The 16,288-nt window shown below is 46.7% G+C and overlaps 1 protein-coding gene across 6 annotated transcripts in view; it reads left to right on the top strand.

Moving 5' to 3' along the window:
• Positions 1-3,574: 3,574 nt before the first annotated feature.
• Positions 3,575-16,288, top strand: part of GAPVD1 (GTPase activating protein and VPS9 domains 1) — a 49,986-nt gene continuing 37,272 nt past the window's right edge. For all 6 annotated transcript variants that reach the window (XM_063144539.1, XM_063144536.1, XM_063144538.1 and 3 more), the window contains exons 1-2: positions 3,575-3,619; positions 7,492-7,754. The gene's annotated coding sequence lies outside the window, so the exon portion shown is untranslated. The remainder of the gene's footprint in view (positions 3,620-7,491; positions 7,755-16,288) is intronic.

Genomic DNA, 16,288 nt, shown 5'->3' with positions numbered 1-16,288 from the left:
AGTGGGAATTTCACCTGGTGCTGCATGCATACAAATGACACCTGCTGAAATCCCCTTTTCTAAACCACTGTTAAAGATACAGGGCCCCTGTCCTCCTTTCCATATGGTCACCCTACCATGGAGACTGCAGAGAACGTTGATAGGGGGACATTTTTCTCCCTCTCCCATAATACTAGACCCCAATGGGGTCCTCCCATGAAACTGATCGGTGGGAGATTCAGGACAAATACGAGGAAGGACTTCTTCACACAGTGCGTAGTTAAATTATGGAATCCGTTACCACAAGATGTAGTGATGGCCACCCACTTGGATGGCTTTAAAAGGGGGTTGGATCAATTCCTGGAGGAGAAGGCTATCCATGGCTACTAGCCCTGATGGTTAAGTGCTACCTCCAGTATCCGAGGCAATAAGCCTATGTGCACCAGTTGCTGGGGAACATGGGTGGGAGGGTGCTGTTGCATCATGTCCTGCTTTGTTGGTCCCTGGCCGACCATTGTGTGAACAGAGTGCTGGGCTAGATGGACCCTTGGTCTGATCCAGCAGGGCTCTTCTGATGTTCTTAAGCTTTTACAGAGGGTGAGTCTCTGTACATAGAGGAATATCATCCCATCCACCCACCTTTGTTCTTGCAGGATACAATCAATTCCTCCCTCCCTCCCGAAAACCCTGTCTTATTTTTCGCCAGTTTGCCAGGATTGAATTAACTGAAAAGCCTTAATGACGGTATAAACACAACAACCATTGTAAAGCCATTTCAGAATAATGAGCTGTTTCTTCAACGGTGCATTGCCGTGTGTTTGCGTGCATGGAACAAAACAGTTTTCTAGGCATGCTTTCAAGCTGCTCTCGGCTGAATGCAAGAGGGTGCAAATGCATCATGAAATCGTTATTTTTCACTCGTCAGGCATATGGTACAGCTCATCTTTGAAGACGGGGACATGCTTCCTTTTATTTATTTTATTTTCCAGCTCAAATGCCAGTTGCTTTTCAAGGTGATAGGCCCTCTTCCCAGCCCACCCTCTCCAAAAATAGACAGCAGCCAGGGAGGAAAATGTGCCTTAGCCGGTACTATGTAAAGAAAGCGTCAGGGAACTGTCGAAGCCTGGGTGGAGAAAGTCCTGTAGTTTGGCGGAGAGAAAAATCTCGTGCGGGGATGTACACAGGCCTACAGATTTAGGAAGGGAGGGAGATGCCATGGAAGGATTTGTATCCTGAAAAGCAGGATCTAAATACTACTACTACTACTACCAAACAATAATATAGCCCCATCTATGCACATCACACTTTACAAAGAACAGTAGGTGCGATAGGTCTCTACCCCAAGGAGCTTACAATTTAAAATAGACACACTTGAAACAACAGAGAAGAGGAAAGGAGGTATGGTTAAGCAGAGGAAGGATACCTGCTTACTTCAATTACACTTACTTTGGGTTAAATAACTATATTATATGCTACTTAGTGGTATTATTTAAATAATGGCATCACTCGTTCCCTGAATCCTGTATGTATTACTCGATTCCTATCCCCTTTCCCTTCTTTGCAAAGAACCCAAGAACCCATTGTGCTGCTCTTCTCCATTTTATCCTCACCACAACCCTGTGAGGTAGGTTAGGCTGAGGGTCAGTGACTGGCCCCAAATCATTCCAGTGATCTTCATGGTGGAGATCAACTATTTATTGATCTTTATTTATTGTTACATTTATACCCTGGCATTCTCCCTCTTGTAAGGAACCCAACGTGGCATTTCCAAGGTTGTTCTCCTCCGCTCCATTTTATCTTCACAACAACAACCCTGTGAGGTAGGTTAGGGCTGACAGTCAGTAACTGGCCCAAAACCATCCCAGTGACCTTCATGGCAGAACAAGGACAGGGCTTGGGACCACAATACCTGACGGAACGGCTCTCCCGACATGAACCTACCCGTACACTACGCTCAACATCTAAGGTCCTCCTCCGAGTGCCTACTCCGAGGGAAGCTCGGAGGATGGCAACTAGGGAGAGGGCCTTTTCAGTGGTGGCCCCCCAATTCATGATCTCCCCGATGAGGCTCGCCTGGCGCCAACACTGTTATCTTTCAGGCGCCAGGTCAAGACTTTTCTCTTCTCCCAGGCATTTAACAGCATTTAACAACGTATGCTAAGTTTGTTTGTTTTTTAATGGATCCCAGAACGGTTGTTGTTTAAATGGATACAGTTGTTTTATACTACTGTTTTTATATTTTTGATGGTTTTAAATTGTGTATACTTTTTAATGTTCATTGCTTTTATCTTTTGTAAACCGCCCAGAGAGCTTCAGCTATGGGGCGGTATATAAATTTAATAAATAAATAAATGCATCTTTTATTATTTATTGACCTTTATTTATTACTACATTTTTCCCTCTTGCAAGGAACCCAAGGAGGTTCTCCTCCTCTCCATTTTATTTATTTTTATTTATTTATTTATTAAATTTATATACCGCCCCATAGCCAAAGCTCTCTGGGCGGTTATGTTCACAACAACCCTGTGAGGTAGGTTAGGGCTGAGAGTCAGTGACTGGTCCACAATCATCCCATTGACCTTCATGGCGGAACAAGAAACCTTTTATTTATTGATCTCTATTTATTAATACATTTTCCCTCTTGCAAGGAACCCAAGGCGGTTCTCCTCTGCTCCATTTCATCCTCACAACAACAACCCTGTGAGGTAGGTTAGTGTTGCACCATGTACACTGATGGTGCTACATTATTATTATTATTATTATTATTAATAATAATAATAATAATTGACAGTCAGTGACTGGCCCAAAATCATCCCAGTGATCTTCATGGCCAAACAGGGACAAGAATTATTGATTTCTATTTATTATTACATTTTCCCTCTTGCAAGGAACCCAAGGCGGTTCTCCTCCGCTCCATTTTATCCTCACAACAACAACCCTGTGAGGTAGGTTAGGGTTGCACCATGTACACTGATGGTGCTATATAAAATAATAATAATAATAATAATAATAATAATAATAATAATAATAATAATAATAATAATGGTTGACAGTCAGTGACTGCCCCAAAATCTTCCCAGTGAGCTTCTATGGCTGAGTAGGGATCCCCCCCCGACTCTCGACATGGTACAGCCCATTCTAACGCCTCCGCAGCCCCGTGGAGGATTCTACCATTTCCTAAAGGAGGAGGCAAAGCCAGTGGTGGCTGGTGGCTCCGAGGCCCGCGGGGCTATGAATCCGCTCTGGGCTTCTGTCAGAACCAGTCACGACTCTCAAAGGAGCGGCCCAAGGTGCTGGATCCATTTGAGGGTGGGATTCAGATCCTTGAGAGCCCTGGCTGGAGCCCAGGGCGGGGGTCATAGCCCCGCTGGCTTCGGAGTCACCAGCCTCCGCTGGACTAGGCCTCTTCCCTCTGGTGAGGCGTTCTTTTCCTCCTCCTCCTCGCGTTTCCCGCCCTTCGGTCCCGGGGACTACATTTCCCAGCCTGCCCCGGGCGGCGCCGTTCCCCCGCATGCGCAGCGGCGGCGGCCCAGTGTGTCTGTGCGTGAGGGGGTGGCTGGGAGAGCTCGAGCGGGGCGGCGGCGGAGGAGAGGCCGAGGCGGCGGCGGCGGCGCTGAGGAGACGGACGGAGGCCCCACAGGTGGGTCCCCTCAGGCGGGAGGCCAGGCCAAGCCAAGCTAGGCCCAACCCTCCCCCTCAGCCCCGCCAGGCCTCGCTCGAGGGCCCGGGCCTGGCCTGAGGGGGGCGGCCCGAGGGGCTGGGAGAGGGCTGGGCCCGTCCCGTCCCGTCCCCCCGTCCACCCCCCGCCATTGCCTCAGGCTAAAGTTAGGATGTGCCTCTGCCCCCACGGGGCCATCGCCCCCCGCCCCACATCTTACATGGACACTTGTCCAAGCCTTGTCCTCCACGGGCCCTGCTCCCCCTTCGGCCCCAAGTCAGGCGAACCCCACTATTCGGCGCCGACGCCCCCCCCCCCCTCTTTCCCCTCTCTCTCACGCACAACCTGCAGCCCTTTCAGGCCGAAGCCACGATGTTCTTCTCTGGAAAAAAACCCCGCCCCAAATAATTTTGCATTGACGAGACCCCCCCCCCCACTCCCACATGTACACCCCACACATCCCCCCTTGCCCTCCTGACAGCCTGAATGTGCCTTTCTCCCCAGCCCCCCTTCGGCTTCAAGTCAAGGGAGCCCCCTATATTTTGCATTGACAAGATCCCCCCCCCACTCACACCCCACACATCCCTCCTGACCACCTGAATGTGTCTTTCTCCCCAGCCCCCCTTCAGCTTCAAGTCAAGTGACCCCCTATATTTTGCATTGACAAGACCCCCCCCACACCACATCCCCCTTGCCCTCCTGAATGTGCCTTTCTCCCCAGCCCCCCTTCAGCTTCAAGTCAAGTGACCCCCTATATTTTGCATTGACAAGATCCCCCCCCACTCACACCCCACACATCCCCCCTTGCCCTCCTGACAGCCTTAATGTGCCTTTCTCCCCAGCCCCCCTTCGGCTTCAAGTCAAGCGACCCCTATATTTTGCATTGACAAGATCCCCCCCCACTCACACCCCACACATCCCTCCTGACCACCTGAATGTGTCTTTCTCCCCAGCCCCCTTCAGCTTCAAGTCAAGCGACCCCCCTATATTTTGCATTGACAAGACCCTCCCCCCACTCACACCCCACACATCCTCCCTTGCCCTCCTGACAGCCTGAATGTGTCTTTCTCCCCAGCCCCCCTTCGGCTTCAAGTCAAGCGACCCCTATATTTTGCATTGACAACACCCCCACTCCCACACATACACCCCACACATCCTCCTTTGCCCTCCTGACAGTCTTTGTATGTTTTTCTACCCCCGCCCCTCTTTGGCCTCATCTTTTCCCATTATCAGTTGGGTTTGACCCCCCCCCCCTGTTTTTCATTGACATCTCCCCCACTTACAGAAGGAAATGATTTTCCTGACACCCCCTCTCAAAACGTTATACTTCAAAGACTCTCAAGTAAAGGTGGGTAGGAATCTGTGGCCATCCAGATGATGGTGGACTACTACTCCTATCATCTACAGCATGGCCAATAGTAAGGGATGGTGGGTGTTGCAATGCAATGTCTGGTAGGCTACAGCCCCCCCCCCCAGATTTATGGTTAGAAATCTGCCAGATGGGGTGGTGGTGATGGAGGCTGTTTTAGAGAAATTTCTATTCACCACCTTGTATTCTTAATGGCTAATTTGCAATGTGCTGCTGAGACTCATTCCTATGGCATTTCCAGTTTAAAGGGTGTCTGATAGCAAGGCTGTGAAAGCCGCCCCCTTCCTTTTCTGCCAGAGTTTCTGCTAATCTGAGACAACAGTAAGTTAGATTAAAACAGGGGTGCACAACTAACGGCCCCTCAAGGGCTTTACTATGGTAAGAACATAAGCAGAGCCCTGCTGGATCAGACCCAGGGTCCATCTAGTCCAGCACTCTGTTCACACAGTGGCCGACCAGCTGTCGACCAGGGATGTACAAGCAGGACATGGTGCAACAGCACCTTCCCGCCCATGTTCCCCAGCAAGCTTGCTGCCTCGAATACTGGAGATATCACACAACCATCAGGGCTAGTAGCCATGGATAGCCTTCTCCTCCAGGAATTAATCCAACCCCCTTTTAAAGCCATCCAAGTGGGTGGCCATCACTACATCTTGTGGCAGTGAGTTCCATCATTTAACTATGCTCTGTGTGAAAAAGTCCTTCCTTTTATCTGTCCAGAATCTCCCACCCATCAGCTTCATGGGAGGACCCCATTGGGTTCTAGTTTTTTGAGACAGGGAGAAAAATCTCTCCCTATCCACAGTCTCCATACCATGCATAATTTTGTACACCTCTATCCTGTCTCCCCTTAGCCTCCTTTTTTCCCAAGCTAAACAATCCCAGTTGATTTAACGTTCCCTGGTAGAGGAGATGCTCCAGCCCCTTAAACATTTTAGTTGCCCTTTTCTGCACTTTTTCCAGCACCATAATACCCTTTTTTTAGTTGTGACCAGAACTGTACACAGTATTTTAAGTGTGGTCGCACCATAGATTTGTATAAGGTCAGTATGATACTGCCCATCGCATTTCCCTCCCACTGCTAGCAACCAGGAAAGGGCCATCTATATCACGATCACTGTGTGTATGTGTGTATATATATATATGTGTGTATCTTGGGGCCAAAAAGATTGTGCACCCTGGGCTAGATGGACCCATGGTCTGTCTCGGTATGAGGCAGCTTCATCAAATCAATCAATTGGTGGCAAGTTCAGAACTGACAGAAGGAAGTACTGTTTCATGCATAATTAACTTATGGAATTCAGTGCCACAGCATGTGGTGGTGATGGCCTTTAGCTTAGATGGCTTTTGAAAAAGAATTAAATGAATTCGTGGTTGGTCAGTCAGTCGGGAGCCATTGCTCAGTGGTAGAACATTTGCTTTGCATGCAAAACAATCCCCCATGTTCAGTCCCCAAGTTCTTCAGTTAAAGGAATCAAAAGCAATGGGTAGGGGAAAACCTTTCCTTGAGATCCTCGAGACACTGCCGGTCAGAGGAAGCAGTACTGGGTTAGGGGGAATAACAGTCTGAAGGTTTAGGACAGCATCACATAACCGGTGTCTATTAGCTGTGATAGCTAGCTAGAAAGCCCTTCTTCACACAGTGCATAGTTAAACTATGGAATCGGCTGCTGCAAAATGTGGTGATGGCCACCTATTTGGATGGCTTTAAAAGGGGATTAAGCTATTTATTTATTACGTTTTATACTGTCCAATAGCTGAAGCTCTCTGGGCGGTTCAAAAAAATTAAAACCATAAAAAGCATAAGAAAACAACCAACAGTCTAAAAACACAAATACAGAATACAATATAAAAAGCACAGCCAGGATAAAACCACACAGCAGAAATTGATATAGGTTAAAATACGGAATTAAAACAGCAAAATTTAAATTTAAGTTGAATTAGGTGTTAAAATACTGAGAAAATAAAAAGGTCTTCAGCTGGCGATGGAAGGAATGCAGTGTAGGCACCAGGCGGACCTCTCTGGGGAGCTCGTTCCACAGCCGGGGTGCCACAGCAGAGAAGGCCCTCCTCCTAGTAGCCACCTGCCTCACTTCCTTTGGCAGGGGCTCACGGAGAAGGACCCCTGTGGATGATCTTAAGGTTTGGGCAGGTACATGTGGGTGGAGGTGTTCCTTCAAATAACCTAGCCCCAAGCTGTTTAGGGCTTTGAATGTTAGTACCAGCACTTTGATAGCCTTCCTGGAGGAGAAGGCTATCAATGGCTACTAGTTCTGTTGGCTATGTGCTGTCTCCAGTATCAGAGACATTAAGCCTATATACACCTGTTGCTGGGGAACATGGATTGTAGGGTGCTGTTGCAGTCCTGTCCTGCTTGTCGGTCTCCCGTGGTCAGCTGGTTACCAATTGTGAACAATGCTGTACTACATGGACCCTTGCTCCGATCCAGACCAGCTCTTCTTACGTTCTTAATCTTTGCATTCAGAGGCAGCATATCCTGAAATACCAGATGCTGGAGACCTAAGTTACAGCAGGCCAGAGAGAGGCCTGTAGCCTTACTGCATTGATTGTGGGCTTCCCAGAGATGTCTTGAGCGGCTGCTGTTGCAAAGATAATGCTGTAGTCGAAGGACCCTTGATCGGATCCAGAAGGTCTCTTCTGTTGTTCTTCAACCTGAATTGAAGTCAAACTGAAGTCATTTCCTCGTGCTTTTATTTACAACGTAATACTAAGCTGCGTCTATATCAGGTAGTTCAAAGTGCATCTTGAAGATGGATGGCTTAAGTATTTGGGGAGAGCTGTAACATTGCAAGGGGTGTTGAGTGCACAATATTGTTCTGTGCACACGTATGCCGTGCTGCCTTCCCCTGGGTGTGTGTGTGTGTGTGTTTCTGTGAAGGGCAGCCTACCCAGTGTCAGTGGCAGAGTGGGCAGGTTCCTACATGACCCCACTCTGTATGTATGTGTATAGTAGGACAGGTTGTCTATTGTAGGTGTATTATGTATTTATTTTTTGGCTGCATTTTCTAAACTGCCCAATAGGCGAAGCTCTCTTTAGGGTCTTCAACTGCTGGCAGAAACCCTGAAAGTGAGGGCCAGGTTTTGCTCTTCCTGCAAAGAGGCCATAGCTTAGTGGTACAGCCCTTGCTTTGCATGAAAAAGCTCCCAGGTTCTATCCCCGGCTTCTCCAAGTTGGGCTAGGAAAGGATCCAGCCTGAAACCCTGGAGAGCTGCCGCCAGTCAGTGTTGACAGTACTGGGCTTGATGGTCTGATGGTCTGACTCAATATAAGGCAGCATTTCCAAACGCAGCATATGTTCCTGTGCAGCATTTCCAAGCCCAGCATTTTCTTTGTGTAAAAATGGCTAGCAAATATCTATCCTGGGGGACGTAAAGAGGTGGGCGCTAAACTTGCTCCTGGATGACACCGGCTCCCGGCAGAGCAATGTAAACCTTTTAAGGCTGCAATTACCTGGGAGTAAGCCTCCATATGAACTCAGTGGGACTTACCTCCAAGTAAACATGTCTAGAATTGTGCTGTTAGGCGCGTTGAAGGCGATGATGTTTGATCTGGTTATACTGGTTGGTTGCAAAGTCATGTTTCGGATTCTCCTTCCTTGTCTTGATTTTTCAATGGGCAACAATTTATGCTGTTGCAATGAAAACGTCACAGTTTATGTTTGTCCAGCTGTAGCCCACTCAGCTGTTTGTAAAAGAAGACGGGGAGGCGGAAATATGAAGAAATCAGCTGTGGGAGATGCAGTGGCAGGGAGAATAACTTGTTTGTTCCATTTTAGATCTTTTCCTTCCAGCAGTGAACGTGGAGCAATGCTCATAATAGGAGTTATATCCCCTGCAGTGCTTCTGGAAAAATCAGTGCATTCACACACCATGGGCACAATCCGTCCAAAGTTGAGCACTTTGGTTTAAATGGAAACATTAAAGATTTGGTTCTATTTCTCCAGTTGAATTCAGCAAGATTTGAAACACGATTCAGTTTAGCTGCATCCTGCCCGATCTCCACATCCTGTTTTGAAGTGCTTTTTCTGCTTTCATTCTTACCCAAATGCTTTGGGAAAAGCACAGAATCCTGAGCTCATAACTGTAGGGCTGGGATAATATTTCAGATTAAAATGCGGCAACAAATGTTTTTTAGGTGCTGGAATAAAGTCTTTAGACATCAGTCATGTATGAGGATGGACCTTTCAGCTTTCCTGAGTGCCAGCATCAACGTGTCTGTGTAATTGACACTGGAATCCCACTGTCCCTGCTCAGGTCTCTAGCTGAATGAGCCAAACTACCTCTACATTCTAATATTAGCTGACTGCATGTGGCCCAGCGTGCAAATACTAATCCCAGCCAGTGCACAAACGGCCGACAAGCCTGGAAATATTTTTTTCAGAGTCATAGGAGCTGGTATCAAAGTTCAGGGTGAGCCACGCCATCAGGTGTCTGTGATTCTCCTCCCCAGCCCTAGCAGCCACACTTCAAAAACAAGCTTCTGAGCCAGCTGATTCCTTGCAAATAAGTCCAGCCTGCCCCTGCATACCTGTGCTAGTCATCAGTGGTAACTTGACAGCCTGAAAGAAAAAGAACCAGTTTGCAGAAGTTCTCCCTGCCTGGTTTCCTTGTGGTGATTCCTGCTTGCCAGGGCAGCTAGGCAAGTGACGCATTTTTTAGCCAGGTGTAATTGAAGCTGCCTTTTAATTAGAAAGGTGAATGCCTTGAGTAGTGCCTGGCTCAAATGAATAATAATAAAAAATCCTTTTGTAGTAGGGCCTTCTACATGAATTACTTCAACTGGAACAGGTTAGCATGACAGGGGAATGTTTCAGCTTTGTTTTGAGATATATTTGATGTAGATGGATTGCTTCCAGTAGTGCCAGTTCTTGGTCCACTTTGCATCGCACCTGCCCATTTTTGCGTCAGTAAGATGATTCCTGCACTTGCTGCTACAGCCAAGTGACTTGAAGCGGAAAGCTTTCAAGGAAAAACAGAACTTTCTGAGGGCTTGTAAGAGGTTTCTTCTTGGGTGTAGGAGGTAGGTCTCATGATCAACAGTGCTTATAATTCTTGGAATACATGATGAATAAAGCCAGACAAATTATTGAGCCAAAGAACAAAAAAAAGTACTTCTGCAGCACATAAAACTATGATTTGTTTAATCCATGGATTGTTGAATTATGTGTTATGATGTGTAACTCAGCTGTGCTAACAAACCATCATTTGTTAACCATGAAGAACCCAGAAAGAGAATCCATGGTTTGTTGTTGGGTTGTGTACTCTGGGTTGTTTAATCCATGGGTTGTCATTATATGTGAACCCAGAACCATGGGATGTTGGTTTTTTGCCAGGCTGCACAGACAGCGGGCAAGACCAGTAAAAAACCCCAACAACCCAGCCACTACATGCCAATACTTCAGCTCCACAAAGGCATTTGGGATACAGGGAGGGGACCAGATGAAGGCGGAGGGAAACAGACAATTCAGGGATTGAGAAAAAGCCCCCACATTCACTGTATTATAATATGTGAAGAAAATGTACATTCTTGACAGTTTGGGTTTTGTTGTATAGAGTCTTGTCTAGGTTATCCCACATTTTTCATAGAGTTGTCAAAATGAATAAATCAGACTTGTATTTTTTACCAGTAGTCTGGTCACCATAGGCGACCAGGAATTGCATGCAGGCGAGTGAACTGTCTGATAGAGGATGAATGGAGCCATCAGGACCCTCCTCAGTATAGAAATTGAGTGTGCTGGGCTTTTGAAGAACGCCAGAGCACTCTGTCTCTCCTCTGTCAGCACCACACAGACAACATTTTTCGCAAGCCGGAAACTTCTGTGGGTTTATTTACAAGGATGGAATAAATTGTTGTGCTTAGTGGTCTCGCCAGCAGTGCTTTGTACAGCTCTTTGGTTTGCGATATTGTAATGGAGACATCTTCTGGTTATAAATCTCTTTTTATGCAATGGTGTGCTAGCATCCACCCTGAAATTAGGGCCAGTTCTGTTAAATGCTTGCACCTCAAAGATTCAAGTGACCTTTGCCTACTTCCAACCCAGCTCTTTATTTGCACATTTAAGCTGCAAATGCTGGAGTGTAATGTTGGAATGGATACATTGCACAGTTCCTATATCTGTAGAATTTAGACTGATGACTAATAGCAAACCTGAAACAGTCGTGTGAGTTCATATTTCCTTGTAGGAACTGTTGTTATGCCCCTGGAACAACATTACAACATGCAATAAAATATATAAATAAACGTTTGAAATTGTTCACTTCAAAGGCTTTCTGCTGGAAGGAAAGGAAAGGAAAGGAACCGAACCTCTTGTGCAAAGCACTTGAGTCATTACTGACTCCTAGAGGGACGCCTGCTTTCGCTGATGTTTTCTTGGCAGACTTTGTAGTGGGGTGGTTTGCCATTGCCTTCCCCAGTCGTGGTTACCTTTCCCCCAGCTAGCTGGGTACTCATTTTACCGACCTCGGAAGGATGGAAGGCTGAGTCTACCTGAGCCGGCTGCCCGAGAACCAGCTTCCGCTGGGATCGAACTCAGGCCGTGGGGAGAGTTTCGGCTGCAGTAACTGCCGCTTACCACTCTGCACCACATGAGAACCTGCTGGAAAGCAGGTTCTAAACCTCAATATATTAAGTATTAATTGTGTCCCTCGTTCAGTCCCAATGGAACATTAGCTCTTGTAGGGTGACATTTTTCAGGGTAACCCTTTGAACATGCACACGTGGAAAAGAGAGAACGGTTTGACCAAGCAACTTTTCCGGGCTGATCCTGCGAGTGAGATCCTACATTCCTATTAGATAAATTCGCAGGGCTTACCACAAGAGAAGTACACTGTGTAATAGATGTCTGGATAACTTTACAGCTTATCTCTGCTTTTAGGATGACTTCACATACGTTACTCCTGTTGCGCTGGACATTTTGCTAGAACCGAGTCTCTAATTCATAGAATCATAGAATAGTAGGGTTGGAAGGGGCCTATAAGGCCATCGAGTCCAACCTCCCTGCTTAATGCAGGAATCCACCCTAAAGCATCCCGGACAGATAGTTGTCCAGCTGCCTCTTGAATGCCTCTAGTGTGGGAGAGCCCACAACCTCCCTAGGTAACTGGTTCCATTGTCATACTGCTCTAACAGTCAGGAGGTTTTTCTTGATGTCCAGCTGGAATCTGGCTTCCTGTAACTTGAGCCCATTAATTGTCATGTATGGGACCGGCACCAACCAAGCAGTCAGCCTCACCATAAGCACAGATTTGCAGTGGAGGCTTCTGGCTCAAATGTCAGTGGGGCAGTGAATCTGCTCCAGGTTTCAGTCAGAACTTTGGACACCTCCTTTAGAGTTTGAGCGGGTTCTGACTGACAGGTTCCGCTGCAGATTTTCATGCCTTACACAGTGGCTTTCAAACTTACTGGGGAACCCCAGGGATTCCTCGAAAATTCCTCAATGAGAAAGTTGGGCCACACTTTCTGAAAGACAGGTTTCCTACCGCAGTTGGTAATGCACAGCCATAGGGATGTGTTTGGCATGTTCTAGAGCAGGGGTGGGGAACATGTAGCCCTCCAGAAGTTGGGATCCAAGCATTTCCATCAGCCCCAGCCAGCATGGTCAGGGATGCTGGGTTCCACGCTTCAAGAAGGATGCAGACAAGCTAGAGGGGGTTCAGCGGAGGGCGACGAGGATGATCAGGGGCCTGGAAACAAAGCCCTATGAGGAGAGGCTGAAAGAACTAGGCCTGTTTAGGCTGGAGAAGAGAAGATTGAGGGGAGACATGAGAGCACTCTTAAAAGGTTGTCACACAGGAGGGCCGGGATCTCTTCTTGGTCTTGGAATAATGGGCTCCAGTTACAGGAAGCCAGATTCCGGCTGTACATCAGGAAAAACATCCTGACTGTTAGAGTGGTACAGCAATGGAACCAATGACCTAGGGAGGTGGTGGACTCCCCCACCCTAGAGGCATTCAAGAGGCAGCTGGACAGCCATCTGTCAGGTATGCTTTAAGGTAGATTTCTGCAAATGAGCAGGGGGTTGGACTCGATGGCCTTGTAGGCCCCTTCCAACTCTACTATTCTATGATTTGCAGGACCACAATTCTCCACTCCTGTTCACTTCTAGTTCACACAAGGCTATGGTGAAACCGAGCAGCACGCTGCACCCTAGAACGCCTGCCTCCCTGGGTCTTTGTGATGAGCAAGGGTGTTGTGGCAGATCTGTTGGGGTTTTCTCTGCAGGCAAATCGATATGAAAGGGGTTTCCTGGAGGTAGGAAGCTTTGACTACTGTCCTGGCTCGACACATGCTTTAAACGGTATATTGTCCTCTAGCCAAGAAGATGTCAGTGAGATGATCTTGAAGTAAACTGCTTGAGAACTGCAAGAGGGTGGAATGTGGGCAGCGTTCAGTTGCTGACAGCAAAGCTCTTTATGCACACATAGGACTTCTGCTCCTATGGCCAGGGACGTGACCTCATGCGCTTGTGATCCTAGGAGTCTCAGGCTGCTTGCATTTCCAAGCACTTACTGTGTTGCTGCCAGACCTGGTCATAATTACAGTAGACACATTGAAATCAATGGGACTTCAGTGACTCGTTACTAACTGAGGTGTCATTGATTTCAGTGAGTCTGCTGTCTTCTTGATGTTGAGATCTGGCAGGACTGTCACGTAGGGTGGTCGATTGGTGGCGGTCGAGATTTTAAGTAAAAAACCTACAAACTGTATAAAAACATTGCAGATTTATACATAAATGGGGGTGGGGGGGAAACTCCCTGCCATTTTCTTTCAGTTGCTTGCGGAAGTTCTGCTTTCTTTAGAAATGACCAATGCATTTCGTATCACTCTCACTTAAAAACAAGAGTACAGTCAACCCTTTTTCGAGCATAACACAACTGCAGCTTGTAAACGCTTTGTAATATTTACTGTGGAAAGCTGATAAAGGAAGGAACTTCCACTGACTTCCATATCTTAGTAAGAAGATCTTCCAGTTCTCTCTGCTTAGACAATGGTGAAAGTGAGACCGGAGAACACAGTCATCTCTTGACAGTTGTTTCCACACACACACCCTGCCTTGGGCTTCCCATTTCACTGAATTCAAGTATCGCTTTTATTCATGCGGGCAGTTTTTAAGCCCTTCCGAAGGAGCACACGCCTCGGATTCCAGTCTTGGTTTCTGTGTCTGCTTCAGCTCTAGCCTATAACTTCTGGGCAGGGTTTGCCTTGCTACTGACAGTGTACAGGTAGTAGAAAAAGTAGAAAATCCAGGTTAAAAATCCAGGAGAGGGTGGAAGGCTTAGCTATTGAGGTGTGGACTCCAAAAATATTGCAGATGCTGAGGCATCACTACAGGCAGCCCCTATCATGAGCAAAGGGAAAGTTGACACCTTAGATGATGGGTTTTTATAGCGTTGTAAAGGTTGGCATAGCGGAGAGACCCATATTTGATCTAGGAATGCAAACTCACGCCATGTTCCAGGAATTTAGTGGGGCTTTCACAGGAGGAGAAGATCCTTTGAGATGAATGGGAGAGCTTTTGTGCAACTCCCACTCCAGTTCAATGGGGCCTCCTCAGAAATATGTTGCCCCCAGTTACGTTGTGCTATACGTTAATAAGGCAGCGGGGAGTGGGTGGCCGGGTAGGAATTAGAATTTTTAGCTGTGAGCAGCAAATAATCTTGAGCCAGCCCTGAACCAGGACCACCCTTTTAGGCACCAGCATCACGTTTTGTATACTTGGACGCCTAAGGACTTTTGACATTCTTATGAAATAGAATCATAGAATAGTATTGGAAGGGACCTCTAAGGCCATCGAGTCCAACCCCCCGCTCAGTGCAGGAATCCACCTTAAAGCATCCCTGACAGATGGTTGTCCAGCTGCCTCTTGAAGGCCTCTAGTGTGGGAGAGTCCACAACCTGCCTAGGTAACTGGTTCCATTGTTGTACTGCTTTAATACTTAGGTGCCTGGTTGCCTAGGCAACACCCCCCCTCAAGTAACTTCCCCCCCCCAAAGGTTTTCCTGACTTGTCTGCAAACCAGCAAGCCATAAGAGTTCTGGGACAATCCCCCACCTTTTCCCTTTTTAGAAAAGGCTGAACTGACTATGTGCTATAATTATTTTTGGTGGGGGCTGATGTTTTGCCATTGCATTCCCTGTGTAATTACACTTGCAAACGGTTCCATCAGTTCAGAGTTTTCACACCCAATGTGAGACTCTGGCTGCTGCTGAATTTTGTTTTTATTCTTTTTACCTTTTTTTTTCCATTCGCAAAGAAACTTACCAGTTATCAAGTTCTGTGTATGTGTATACAATTAAAAACAACAACAGAAGAAGAAACCATCAACATTAGAAACAAACAAAAAATGTCTCTGCTAGTCCTCCACAGTATCAAGCGGACATAAAGCCCCCATTCCCATAAAAAGAACTGAGAAAAAGGAAGGACCAAGGTTCAATGAATATGCATGAAATTTAATCAGACTCATTTCCTGAGCTATAGCCATGACTATCAGTTTCAGTCTCTGCTTCAGTGGCAGTGCTGCCCCCTAGAGGCAGAAGTGCATCCTGCTCTTGCATTTGAGAGTTGTAGTCTCAGGACTTGCTTGTCCTCGGTGCACAGAAATTGTAAAAATCTAATACTGCACAAAGTTTTTAGAAATCATTTGGAGAAGTAAATATCTGAACACCTTGTCTTAAACATTTTATTCATCCTGCTAAAATAAAACATCCCATAATCCATTTTTTCTTTCAATTCCCCCAATTTTTCAGAAAACAAAAAAGGCGTCGGGGGAAAAACGGGGACGCCGACATTTTTTTCCTGAATTTTTCCGTTTTTTTCCAGGCCTTCACGTCTCTACCCATTCCATAAGATCAGAAAGAGAGGCCCTTTTTTGCCCCACCTAGGGCGGAGGCACAGTGGATGGTGACTCCAAGACAGGTCCTTCTCAGTGGCTGCACCAATTTTGTGGAACACCTTGTCCCATGAATTATATGTAGCCCCCTCTCCAGCTGTCTTTCACTGGTGGCTGAAGGCATTTTTATTCCAGCAGTCTTTTGCCTGCTAAGTATTCGTTTTGTTTAACGGTTTTATTTATTGGATCTGCCTCTGTATTTCATTGTATTTTTGTGTATATGAGATAGCATTGAAAAGTTTGGGTGGTGTCCCCACCCCCACCCCGTATCCAAGTGGATAAAATCACCCCACGCAATGCAAATGTCTATTCTGAGGAGGTTAAATTACCATAAAAATGCTGAATAGTTTCCACTTTTTAACTAAATTGTTC

Source organism: Elgaria multicarinata, chromosome 19 (assembly GCF_023053635.1).
Source record: "Elgaria multicarinata webbii isolate HBS135686 ecotype San Diego chromosome 19, rElgMul1.1.pri, whole genome shotgun sequence".
NCBI lineage: Eukaryota > Metazoa > Chordata > Lepidosauria > Squamata > Anguidae > Elgaria > Elgaria multicarinata.
This window is presented reverse-complemented; position numbering and strand designations above follow the sequence as displayed.